Raw genomic sequence first — 13,291 nt, forward strand, 5'->3', positions numbered from 1 at the left:
AAACAGCATACCCCAGGAAAATTCTCAGGATGTAAAAATGTTCCATGTTCCATATTTAACTGGCGTTTGGAGTAACTTCCCGATCCAATGGTGGGAGCTGTGAGCAGCCACACCTCCCAGTCCGCCCGACAGCAGCGTCAGTTCGGCTACATGTTCTGTGACCTTTTCCTGCAATTCCCAGCATGAAACTGCTAAAAAGCACCCTCTGCCACGAAGCATTAGCTGGATGCACCCTCTGCCACAAAACATTATATGGAGCACCCCCTATCGCACAACATCGTTACGAAAATGGCTCAAATGGCTCTGAGCGCTATGGGACTTAACAACATCTGAGGTCATCAGTCCCCTAGACCTAGAAGTACTTAAACCTAACTAACCTAAAGACAGTACACACATCCAATCTCGAGGCAGGATTCGAACCTGCGACCGTAGCAGCAGCGCAGTTCCTGACTGACGCGCCTAGAACCGCTCGGTCACAACGGCCTGCTCAACATCGGTACGAAGGACAACATCGGTACGAACTCTCTCATGTAACGTTGGTTTGAAGCTCCCTTTGACACGAAACATCGTTACACCGCACCCTCTGTCACCTAAAGTTGTTAGACGCACCCTTCGTCACGCAACATTGCTACGAATCACATTCTGTCACACCGCGTTGGTATGAACCACAATCTGCTACACAAGATTGATACAGAACATCCTCTACCGAGTAACATTGGTACAAAGCGTTCTCTGTGGCATAACATCGGTTATAAAGCTCCCTTTGTCACACAAAATGTTATGAAGCACCCTTTGCCATGCAACATGTTACGAAGCAAACTTTACCATGCAACATCACCACAAAGCACCCTATGCCACACAACAGTGGTACGAAACATCCTCTGCACAGAACATCGGTAGCGTGCACCCTGCGCATTGTGACAGTGGAACACTACATTCTCTGCCACACAAAATCTGTATGAGGCGTCCTTTTCCACGTGACAACACTATGCCGCGCAACCTACCCTGTTTCCAGGGATGTCCGCCATTCACCGCCATGACTACAATGCCAGAGGGACAGAAGACTTAAATTCATCATAGTTCAGCTCGTTTGCAAGATATGTTTACAAATTATGTACACAAACATTTCTCATAAGCTGATCAATATATTAGTGAAAACAATATAAAATCCCTACAGAAATTCCTTAGATTTATCCAAACATACAGACAGAATCGTGACAGAGAACTTAAATTTATATATTTATAGCCACATAGAAGATAGATAGATAGATAGATAGAAGATAGATGAAATAGGACTATCTGAAAACAACTTACTGATAACTGCTACAACCGCATGAGCTTCACGTTCGGTGGGCAGTCCAGGCAGTATTCTACAAGTTTGCCTCTGCAGAAGTAAATGTAAGCTGTAAATTTTACCGGAGAGCCAAGAATTTTGAAGGACTGTGTAGTGACTCTGATCCATTTGGATTGCAATGAATAATGTGTTAGAGAAGCACTTATTGTTCACAACTGAGTTAACATTCACATAACAAACTGTACAGTATCACTTCGCCGTTTATCTTAGAAGGCGCGCGGGCCATGAGACACGACAGCCGTTCAACCGAGACTGCATTCACCACTGTTCTCACTCTCACAGAGGTGAATGCACAGTTAGGCACCATTGAACGGGTGTCTTGCTAACCATTGTTCCCCAGTGGCATCAGGTACAAATAACTCCAGACAGGGCAGCGGCCTCCAGTGTCTCGGTAGAATGTAGCCACTGAACATGCCGGCCGCCAAAGAAATATTAATTTATTTTCGTAGTAATACAAATAACAAAAACTCTTGCTAAAGTATGAAAGAAAACACATGGAAATGCAGATATCATTGCGTCTTTGAACTAGCTATTCTGTCAATAGAGTTTGTAGCCGGCACCTGAAAATCACAATCACTACTAAAACACAAAAAAAATGTCGAAATGCACTGAGGAAGATACATACCGAACAAAGGAAAGAAAACATACACGATAAGAAACACGAATATACTGTTCACTTTTGTGTCACATAGCTTGCTCTTCAAAAGCCCCTGCAGTGTACGAACACTGCCACTCGCACCATTCCGCGCAACTCATGTTGCACTCCTTCAATGAAGGCCAGATTCAAGAATATTGGTCGGCAGGTTGTCTTCCTTTACTCTGGCAAATGTGTCAGGCTGCACAGTCTGACTAGAGACAGACCACTTGGCCCACTATTGCTGATGATGTAGGTAACCAGATGACCAGCGTCACCAAAAGATCTGGAAACTTTGCTGCTGTAGTTTCCACCGTGAGCAAGGTCAGTTTGGTTGTACCTAGACCTGGTTGCAGGATACTTGTGATGGCAGTTCCAGTCAGGAACTGGTCTAGGGTCAGGACTTCGGAATCAGCAGGGTCGCAGACAGTGGTGTGAGAGGACGAGAGTTCAAGTAAGCCTCAATCTGATAAATAAGGATTGACAGCTCTTCGACTGTTGGGCACACGTTTTCCATCGTTTGGTATAAGTGGTACTTAAAGGAGTTCACCCCTGCTTTCCATATCTTCCAAATGAGGTGACAATCGATGCCTTCTTCGTCTTGGATAGGTCTGCAGATGTGACAGAGGATTTGAGCTCCTCCTTTTGGCGCTGGCCGGAATGGCCGAGTGGTTCTAGGCGCTACAGTCTGGAACCGCGAGACTACTACGGTCGCAGGTTCGAATCCTGCCTCGGGCATGGATGTGTGTGATGTCCTTAGGTTCGTTAGGTTTAAGTAGTTCTAAGTTCTATGGGACTGATGACCACAGCAGTTAAGTCCCATAGTGCTCAGAGCTATTTGAACCTTCTTTTGGCACCCCCTGAGATGCAGGCCATGAAGTGTTGTCTTCTTTAAGCCAGGCTTGTCCCTACCACCACAGGTTGTTTTCTTGCACGTCTGCTGGAGACAGTTTTCGCATTGTAACATCAGCTACTTTCTCCATTTTAGATACGTGTTGCCATAAAATCTGAGTATAGCTTTCCACAAGCTCTGTTACTCTTGGTAGTCTTTGTTCAGTCTGAGAGAAGCGTTTTGCTGCAGTGTGGAAAGTGTCGTATGACTGACTCCAAAAGGTGTACACCGAATCTGTCTGTGGAATCTTTCGATATGTGTAACAGTAAGTGTGCTTCGCACTGTTTCTCTTCTTTCGTCGTCATAGCTTGACGGAATTCTTCTATTTCCCAGATTTGGACGTTTTTCAACGCCAGTATCTGTTTCCACAAAGCAAGAGACGACAAGCCGCCGTGACGAACTGGTGTGCTCTGCCGTTGATACCGACCTGCTATGATCCATCCTAGTTCTGCCTCCTGAAGCACTGGATGATCAGCTCCTCTGGAGATAGCCTTTGACCTCTGAGTATACGAACAAACTACTGCTTCTAGCAACACTTTGATCTTACTAGGTGACCAAAAATCTAGATCAGCGAGATGTACATTCGGCAAGTCCCATGTACTAGTCTGAATTACTTATTCTGGCAAACAGTCAGTTATCTTCGGGAAAGGTAAATAATCAATAGACAACATAAAGTTGCTTATTAAAGAGCCCATTTGTTTTGTTTTGTTTTGTTTCTGAAAAGGTTGCACCTGTTCCTTGAATTTGTACTCTGCTGAGCCACTTTTGAGGTTTGAGACGTTGTGCACATGCTTCTTATATGATGCATGAGAGACAACCAGTATCTAACAAAGCAAGACAAGTCTGACTTTTGCCACTGCTGTCTTACAGCTTTATGCTGGCTGTCGCAAGGAGTACTCATTTGCCTGGGCTTACCAATGAACAATAGCTCGATCTATCTGTTGATGTTTGTCGTTGTGTTCCTATTGCAAGTCACTTGGACAATCCTTTCTTGTTCCTCTTGTGTGCGTTGTTATTCCGCGTGTAGCAACGTGTGGTGTTGTTTTTTCGAAAGTTGGACAGCTAATGGATTTTCAGTTGGAAATCTTGCGATCATACTGCAGACAATTGCAGCACACGTTGTTGTGCATGCGTTTGATACATGCAGCTTGCATGAATTTTCTGCACTTGCGCAATGTGTGAGTGTCGTTGCAAACGACACATGCAGCAGTAGTAGTACCGGCGTAAACCTGTCTCGACTGCTCAAACTGCTTGCCTTGTAGGCATTTTATTGTTTATTACCAGATACATCGTGACGTGATTGTACTGCAGCCTTGACGATTTCTAATTATTTGCGGTGATTTTCGAGAAAAACGCAAGGTTCTTTGAATGTTGGGAAACTGTTCGAACTCAAACTGGCTTCAGACTCTGCCCTTATACACTGTTCAACTGTTTCTATAATGAGCTGTGATTTAATTATGTCTTGCAAAGAGACATCCAGCTGTAATGCCATGAAGACTCATTCAGCAGTGCACGAAGTTCACTTGCACAAGGCTTTGTCTTTGACGGTAGCGTCAATAGTTCATTTGAATGTCACGATTACAGTCCATCGAGGATTGTTGTATCTGTTACAGTCAAAATCAAAACCTACCATAAAGTTAGCATTATTCACCAGAAGATGAGCAATTACATTGCGAGCTTTACCAGTTAATGAACTTAGCTAAAGATGGATGCAATTCAGAAGCGCGCTGCTAGATTTGTAACCGGTAGGTTCAAACGACACGCAGATGTTACGGAGATGCTTCGGGAACTCCAATGGGCATCACTTGAGGGATGGCGACTTTCTTTTCGAGGAGCACGATTGAGAAAATTTAGAGAACTGACTTTTGAGATTGACTGCAGCACGATTCTCCTTCCGCCAACGTACATTTTCCATAAGGACCATGAAGACAAGATTACAGAGAGGAGGGCTTGTACAGAGGCATATAGACACTCGTTTTGCCCTCAATTTATTTGCGAGTGGAACAGGAAAGGAAATGGCTATTGGTGGTACAGGGTACCCTCCGCCACACAAAATACGGTGGCTTTGGAGTATGTATGTACATGTAGATGATACCTAGCAATGCTCTTTAATTCTTCATGACGAGATTTACACTGTATCGTAAAAGTGCACGAATTGTGTTACATCACAGTTAAATGAAGAAAGTTTTATAACGTGCAACGTTTGACTCACTCAAGGCAAACCTAGCATCTGAGAAAAACCTTATCAGCTGTGTTGACGTGATTCATCTGAATTGTTCTCACTTTTTCCGAAACCACGAACACCGTATTTTCGAAGATTTCTCATTATTCAGCACGTGTATGTCTAAGTCTTCGAAAAATTCCATCAGTGACTGCACGTCTTCATACTTCTCCGGAACCTTTGGCAACTGTTCTAGGCTGGCACTAATATCGTAAGTGTCCGATTTGCCTGTTATATCGAATGCGTTTGCAAACAATAACAACCCCGTGGGGCTTGCTTTCGCCACCGAGCTTACAGTAACAAGTTTCTTTCTTAAAAGTTCGTCCATCATGGAGAGCTGGCGTTGGCAGGTAACAGCAGCAGAAGCAGTAGTTAGAGTGAATGGGAACTAGAGGAACGAGAATAGCTAGACCGGGTATTTAGCTTATTGATGCGTCGTGTCGATGCTGGCTGCGTCTCCGTGCTGCTTCGCTGGAACTCGTCACTGCCGCTCCGCGATGGATGGCTGCCGTTGCACGTTACTTCTCCGAATCCATCACAATCCCGCTCTGAAGGACCGAAATGTTTGCGTCCGCAGACGGATATTGAAAGCGTAAATACTACCGGAGGTCCAGGAATTTGGAAGGACCGTACAATGCTTCGGATCCATTGGGATTGCAATGAATTGCTACATGTGTAGAGAATCACTTATTATTCACAATTTTAACATTTCACAAAAAATACATGTTTTCGTCGTTTAGCATACAAGCACTAAAAAGTAATCCGACCATAAAACTACACGACATTAGAATACGCAGACAACGGAAAACAAGGGAAAACAAGATATCTTGGTGTGCAACACGACGAACGACTGTCCTTTGACGAACACATCACAACAACGTGTGATACGGCTGCCAAGATCATGCACAAGCTGGCCAGACTCAGCGTAACACACTTCAGGGTATCATTACGCACATTGAGAACTTACCGTTGTGCAATCTTTGAGTCTGTGGTCCGTTTTGCAGACAGTGCATGGGGCCACCGATTGCGTCTGGTGACGAATAGGTACATCGGGCGGCGAGAGCAGAGAAGTGCCCTAGTAAGGCTGTCAGGAACTGTCAGGACGCCGTTAGTGGAATCACTCTGAGTGTGACTTGGAATCTTCCCTATCGACATGATTATCCGGTTTCGGGCTGCATTGTACTGGCTGAGGAGGGGGAAACAGGAAGAGGTAATTGAGATTACCAGACAGGACACCACCGAGAAGCGCAGCTCGTTAAATGGCCGGTGGATACTTCGCAAAAGGAATGGGAGTCAAGCGATAAGGGCCGTAGGGTATATCATTTCTTCCCGGACATCAGGAAACATCTGACACTGGGCCACATCAGTCCTAGCCGGGGTATGGTTAACTTTCTGACAGATTACGACCCTGATCTACGCACTTACACCGCGTAGGCCGTACGCAGCCAGTGTGCTATTTGTACATGTAGGGAGCATGAATCCCCAGAACACATACTTTTTTACTGTCGCCAGTACAGAGCAGCACACCAGTCACCAAGTCAGTACGACAGTGACGTGATACGGGCAATAAGAGGCAAAGACGAGTGGGAGACAATAAATAAAATAGCTGATGGTGTCTCAAGGGCATTACATGACGAGTACAGACAGACACGGCCGTATAACAGGACACTGAAACACACATGAAGCACCTAAGACAACAGTTCCAACTCCTACACCACACAGGCAACAATTCCGAAACACACACTCACTCAAACAGCGAACACTTTCGCCAACACGTACAGCAGACAGCCTTACACAATATTCAGAATAATTAAACTGTATTAGAATAAACAGTGTAGTGCAATCAACCTTGTAAACCTGTTTCAGCTTAAGTATGAACAGCAGGTATATCCATTCCGCGGTCATTATACCGCTGTTGGATGTAACACTTGTAACTGAACACTTAGTATATAAGCAGCATAATAAAAATGGCTCTGAGCACTATGGGACTTAACATCTGTGATCATAAGTCCCCTAGAACTTAGAACTACTTAAACCTAACTAACCTAAGGACATCACACACATCCATGCCCGAGGCAGGATTCGAACCTGCGACCGTAGCGGTCACGCGGTAACAGACTGAAGCGCCTAGAACCGCACGGCCACACCGGCCGGCAGCAACATAATACGTAACATTCAAGACATATAATACAGGAACTGAAGGTTACTTAATAACCCCAAGAAATAACTTATGTTACTCTTACTCACCACTGCACTTTCCACAATGTACATAATAGTCATAGCGTTTTTATAAATAGTGTTTAGAAATATTAATCCGTAAATTAAACTGTAGTAGACCGGGACTGCAAGGCTCGAAGTAGTTCCGCGCCTTCCAGACCAGGCTGCTTCAGACAGGGTAACATTTCTCTCTCTCTTTCTATCCAAGTCTTTCCTATCTCCTGTCACAATATCTTCTTAAAATCTGAATATTTTTGTGTGTGTGTATGTGTTTTTTTTTCTTTCAATTTCTAGTGCACTTTAAGTTATCATTATTTCCGTAGTAATTGCCGAAAACAAAAATTGTTGCTTGTAATATGGAATATGTTTCGTAATCTACATGAAAAGGTGTAAAATGAACGACCTGTTATAAAATGTAAGACAACAGGTGTCTAAATGAGGAATAAATCAAATTTGAAATTAGCAAACCCGGCGCGCGCTCCATGAGCTAAGACAGCCTTCCGACCGAAACTGCATTCACCGCTGTTCCCACTCTCACAGAGGAGAGTGAAACGTTAAGAACCGTTGAGCGGCTGCCTGTTAAAAATTGCCCCCAAGCGGCATCAGGTACAAATAAATTCAGAGAGGGTAACGCTCCAGTCACGCAGCCGAATGTAGCGACCGAACATATAATAAAGCATAACAACGTCAACAATCGTAGTTGCTTGTAATCAGTCTCAAGTTACTGGCAACGTCACCGAACAGTTTTATATTATTTTAATTTCGGCATGTCATTTGTATGTGAGCACTATCTTACACCAAGTTACTGTAGATTTAAATAAAAATGCAGTGCCATTCCAACAAGTATTTCAATTATGGAGCTCAGCACTACCACATCCTATAGTAACAAATTCAGGGCAAGTTCCAAAAACTACCATCTGAAGAGAACGTCATCTTCGACAGTAGAATGTAGATGAGTGTGCACTGTTGAGAATCACGGTCAACCTGATTAGTTGTGAACTGAAATTGGTTTAGTTGAGATCATAGTGTGGAACGGTATCCAAATCGCCCTTGTGAACGAGTCACTACTCAAATCTCACAGACAACATCTCAGGTTATTGTGTCTATCGTACCGACCGACCAGGTGACAGTGTTGGAGGCGAAACAGTAACTGTCATACACAAAGATGCTCAGAAAAATAACGTCGACCTCCCTGAATTCGAGAAGCTACACGTCACACTTTTCAGGGTCAAGTTCAATGGAGCCATCACCGGACTGGTATTACTAGAAAACTCGCCACGATACCATCAAGTAACTCAACATTCTACCGCGTCATCGTCGTTGGAAATCTCAACGTTAAACATCTCGACTGGGACTCGCGATTACGGAACCCCAATGGCAATAAGTGTATCACTCTCTAGGCCGAACCTACGTCATATTACAGCCCGTTTACCCTCACTTGTGCCCAACACTATGAGATAAAAGTCAGAACTGACAGGCATAGCCCTCGTAAAGGGCATAACAATTACAACGTTGCGGTTGAAAAGGAGTCGGCCTCCTACAACCTACCAGTTGTACTGCACACAGAAGTGACACAGCAGAAAATAGAACCAAGCTGCATAAAGGACTACAAGCGCTCGAACTGGAATATGTTCAAGGAGACACTTGACAAGAGCACCCCGGAGACTCACGAAGTTACTCGCACACCACAAACTGATGAAGATGTTGAGACGCTTACTACTGCCGTCTAGAGCTTACTGTCTGACGGCATTCCAGTGTCACGCCACGCCAACACTCAAAAATACTTACACAGGTAGTCCTGGATTTTATCCCCACGTGAAACCGACTCAGTAAACAACTGCAACACCGAAGGTCACCACTGCATAACCTGCGCGTCAGAAGAACCCAGAGAATCATGAAGGAGAAAATACAAAACTTCAGAAACCCACAGTGGGATCAGAAAATTCTCTGAGCTGGATACTAGCGGCATAGGAGTGTGGAACCTCTCTTGAAACTTCACAAAGGAGCGAAACTACACACCCACATTACAAGGATATGACGGTGGTCTTGCTGGACATGCCTACTTAACTGAGGAAACGGCGTTACTAATGACCAGAGTACCAGCAACATCTTTCACGCTACATCTGGATCCCTCAGACCCAGTGTTTATACTTGAAACAACCAAGAGGCCGCACAATTTGTAGCCCAACCAGCGATCGACTAAATCAGAAGTGCTCGTGTACATGATATCACATGTGCTATGAAGCACACCTCAGCTGGAGAAGCACCTGGTCCAGATGCCACTGAAAATCGAGTTCTCAAGGAGTACACAGGTAAAGCTACAGAATACCTAACATACATCACGAATGCCATCCTCCAACACCAAACATTCCCTGCCTTTTGGAAGCCAGGTGAGGTACTCATATTCAAGAAGCCGTGTAAAGACCATTTCCTCTCACAAAATTACAGACCAATCAGCTTACGGAGCTCTCACAGAAAGTGAGGTACTAAGGGTCTGACTAGACCAGAGGCTAACTTGGGGAACCACATACAATACGTCGCTAACAGAGTACACCCGATGTTCGAACGCAATGCTTAATAGGCAAAGTACATTAAATAGGAAGGTGTCAAGGTCCATGACTTTTATTAGGCAGCTATAAAGGGCAGTCAAATGAAAACGAGACAGATGGGATGAAAGTAAGCAAATTGTTTATTATTTCAAAAGTAATCGCGGTAACTGATAATAGATTTATCCCTCTGTGAGACAAGACGGCCAATGCCTACACGGGAAAATGTTTGCTGTTGCCTCCGGAACCGTGATTGTACCCATCCACCTCTTCGTCCGAAGAAAATCGATGGCCACGAATGTCTTTCTTCAGGGCTCCAAAAATGTGGAAATCACATGGGCAGAGATTGGGACTGTATGGAAGATGTGTAAGGGCTTACCAGCGAAACTTCTGTAGTGTAGCTCAAACAACCTTGCAACATGTGGACCGTCATTATCCTGCAACAGAATGATAACGTCTGCGCACATTAGATGACGTTTGGTCTTGATGCGACCATCAATTTTTGCGACGTTTCCATGTACCACTGTGCGATCATTGTGGCGCCGTGTTCCAGAAAGTCAGTGGCCAGCTGGCCACTGCAGCCAAAGGAAATGTCGTCATGATTTTCTCGGAACTGTGTGCACGGCTTTCGAGTTCTTCGATTGGGGAGAATCCATGTGCTTCCATTGCTGGCTCTTATGCTTGCTGCCCGGTTCAAAATGATGACACCATGTTTCATCTCTCTCGACAGGACGGAACACGAATCGATACTCTTCATCGTGATACGTTTCTAGGTGCTTCAGTGATGTCGACATTCTGTTCACCTTCTGCTCCTCCGTCAGGTTTTGGGGAACGAGCTGTGCACATATTTCCGGACTTTAAATGCTCTGTCTCGAAATTGTTTATTCCAAACAGACACACTCGCACATTACTTACTGTGTTCTCCATACACAGCAGACACTCCTTCCGCAGTCAAAAACCGCCCTACACCTCGCTGTCGCTTGTTTGCCGGCGTCCGTAGTGAAGTCAGAAGCACTCGCTAACCTCCCGTGGAGCACGTCTAACACAGATGTGGGACAACGGTCGACGATCACGCTCTTCCCTCCTGAATCCCAATAGGGGGCACTTTTATACAGACATCTACTTCCGTTACCACCCAAGGCATAGTCGTTATACAGTTCGTATCGTTTTCATTTGACTGCTCCTAACAAAATACAGTTGCGCCGCCTGCGGGTCATGCAGAACGAGGTTTTACAAAACATAAGCAACGCTCCACGATGCACACGCACCATTGACATGCACAGTGAATTCCGTTTTGTGGAAGTGTTAAAGAAACTCGCCAGTCGACTCCACAGGAGCTTAAGATGTTGGACTCGTGGTTCAGCGCTCTAAGCACCACAAACACACACACACACACACACACACACACACACACACACACACACAAGACCTTCGAAAATAATCTCTTTCACGGGGCGAAGCATAGCTATAGGGGTACTTCATCACCTACGGCAAGCTTATACGAAGTACACACAACGCAATATCGGCGAACCCCTGTGTTATTGCATATGTAATTGACACCGCGAGCTGCGCTCCTACAGCCCACAAACGAGCAACGACAGGGAAGTCGAACACACGTACACGTAAACAAATCCCTCATGACATTATATACCGAGAGGTGGATTTTATGATCAAATTGACATCTCTTATGACTAACTCAGAGTGTTATAGGGAACGAATAACCTTAAGCTGGCGCTGAGACACCATTGGCATCCTGAAACAACGATAACTTAGCCACTACTAACATATCCTTATACTCATGCATAAACTTTTACTGCTGGTATCATAAATCCACCAGACTTTCCGTCCAGATTTTTCTTTGCACGGCGCTTGCCGTGGCACCTTTCCGGCTCTGCCCTTCAACCGCTGTTTTTCAACCGCTTTCCGCCTATTATCTCCCAGTTGGGACCATATTAGTGGGTGATCGCACCCAGAAGTACGGACGTCACAGTCCTGCATCTTGTGCTTTCTAAACAGAAACAATAACCCTTTCTCAAAAAGGACAGTAGAACTTTTGATGGTCACCAAGCAAGCGACCCTCTTGAGCTGACAAGGTCGTGTTTTATAGTGGACACATGTGTAAGGCTGCATTGTGTTATCTTCCTTACCATTTTGAATTTGTACTCACTGAATTCTAATCTTCCTATATTCCTCTATGATCACTATACGAATATTACTTAATCCTATAAGTACCAGTGGTTTCTGCCTGAAACCGAGATTTTATTAATTTTTTAAGCACCAGTACATTTTGCATGAAACCGCAGATGCTATTGAAAGGCTACACCGTACTACATCGTTGTACTTCTATGAATGTAGTTCATTTTAGCACTCAGTTATTGCGTTCAAAGCAACAGTCGGCGCTGAGACATGTACCTTTTTTTTATAGTGATCGTAATGAGGAGATCATTGACAGTGAACGTAAGTATATCTAAAGTTATTGTAAAGTAAATGTTTGTACTACTACTGTTATGAGTGATTTCGAAATGGAACCACTAGAGCAGTACTTACTTTTGACATAAGCTTATGAAATTTTAAGTCCAGTTTTGCTTGTTATTTTTTGGGACTGTAATTTGTTTTAGACTTTATGAGTGCATGGAAGCTTCAAGATGTGGGACAGCGCCTAGAAAAAATGAGGAACTGCTTTCAAATGTATCTCATGAAATGAAGGGTAGTTGAAAACTGATGTCCCTGTGCTTGCAAAGTGAAACCACAATTTTTTAAGAATGGATTGTTTAATTTTCGTCAGTTTCATCTTGTATTCGTTGCTTAGTATGATGGTCAATGTCAATTTTCGAGAAAAAATTTAAAATTATTTTTTTATATTGTTGTGACTCAACGCACATTCGAATGAGAAACCATGAAAATTATTATTAGTTAATATTGCAGCCAGTGAATGATACAAAATCGGTGGCTGAATGTGGGAACTTCTGTGGTATGGTTTGAGATATGTTTGTACCTATTACAATGATGCGATTATAAGGTGTCAACGGCCATCCTGTGATGCTAGCAGGTGCAGCAGTCAAATAACTGACATGAGACTAGATATGGATGCATTTATCAAGTTGGTGCAGTCGATGAACTACAAGTAGCTTCTGTACCGTAGGACTGTCCTGTAGATATATGATCTTAAGAAATTACACAAGAAAGTGTCAGAATATTGTGGAGGCCGTATTTCCACAAGAGGGCCCCACACTGCACGATGAACGTAAATCAATATGTGAGGAAATTAGTACCATTCCTTTCTGCCATGAGCTTACTGTTTTATCCATTTCGGTACTTCTCCTTCACTTGAGAGGACATATACGATAACTGATGGCGCGTGAAGACTCTAAAGAGAAGAAGATAAGACGGCGCTCCTATAACGTAAAGTTACTTGTAAGACCAAAGA

General features: G+C 44.0%; 1 protein-coding gene across 4 annotated transcripts in view; it reads right to left on the reverse strand.

Annotated features, from left to right (window-relative positions):
- The window catches only part of LOC126297807 (protein O-linked-mannose beta-1,2-N-acetylglucosaminyltransferase 1-like), a 1,990,313-nt gene that overhangs the window by 737,109 nt on the left and 1,239,913 nt on the right, over nucleotides 1-13,291 (reverse strand). The gene's annotated exons all lie outside the window — the stretch shown is intronic.

The sequence above is a fragment of the Schistocerca gregaria genome, chromosome X (assembly GCF_023897955.1).
Source record: "Schistocerca gregaria isolate iqSchGreg1 chromosome X, iqSchGreg1.2, whole genome shotgun sequence".
Lineage (NCBI taxonomy): Eukaryota > Metazoa > Arthropoda > Insecta > Orthoptera > Acrididae > Schistocerca > Schistocerca gregaria.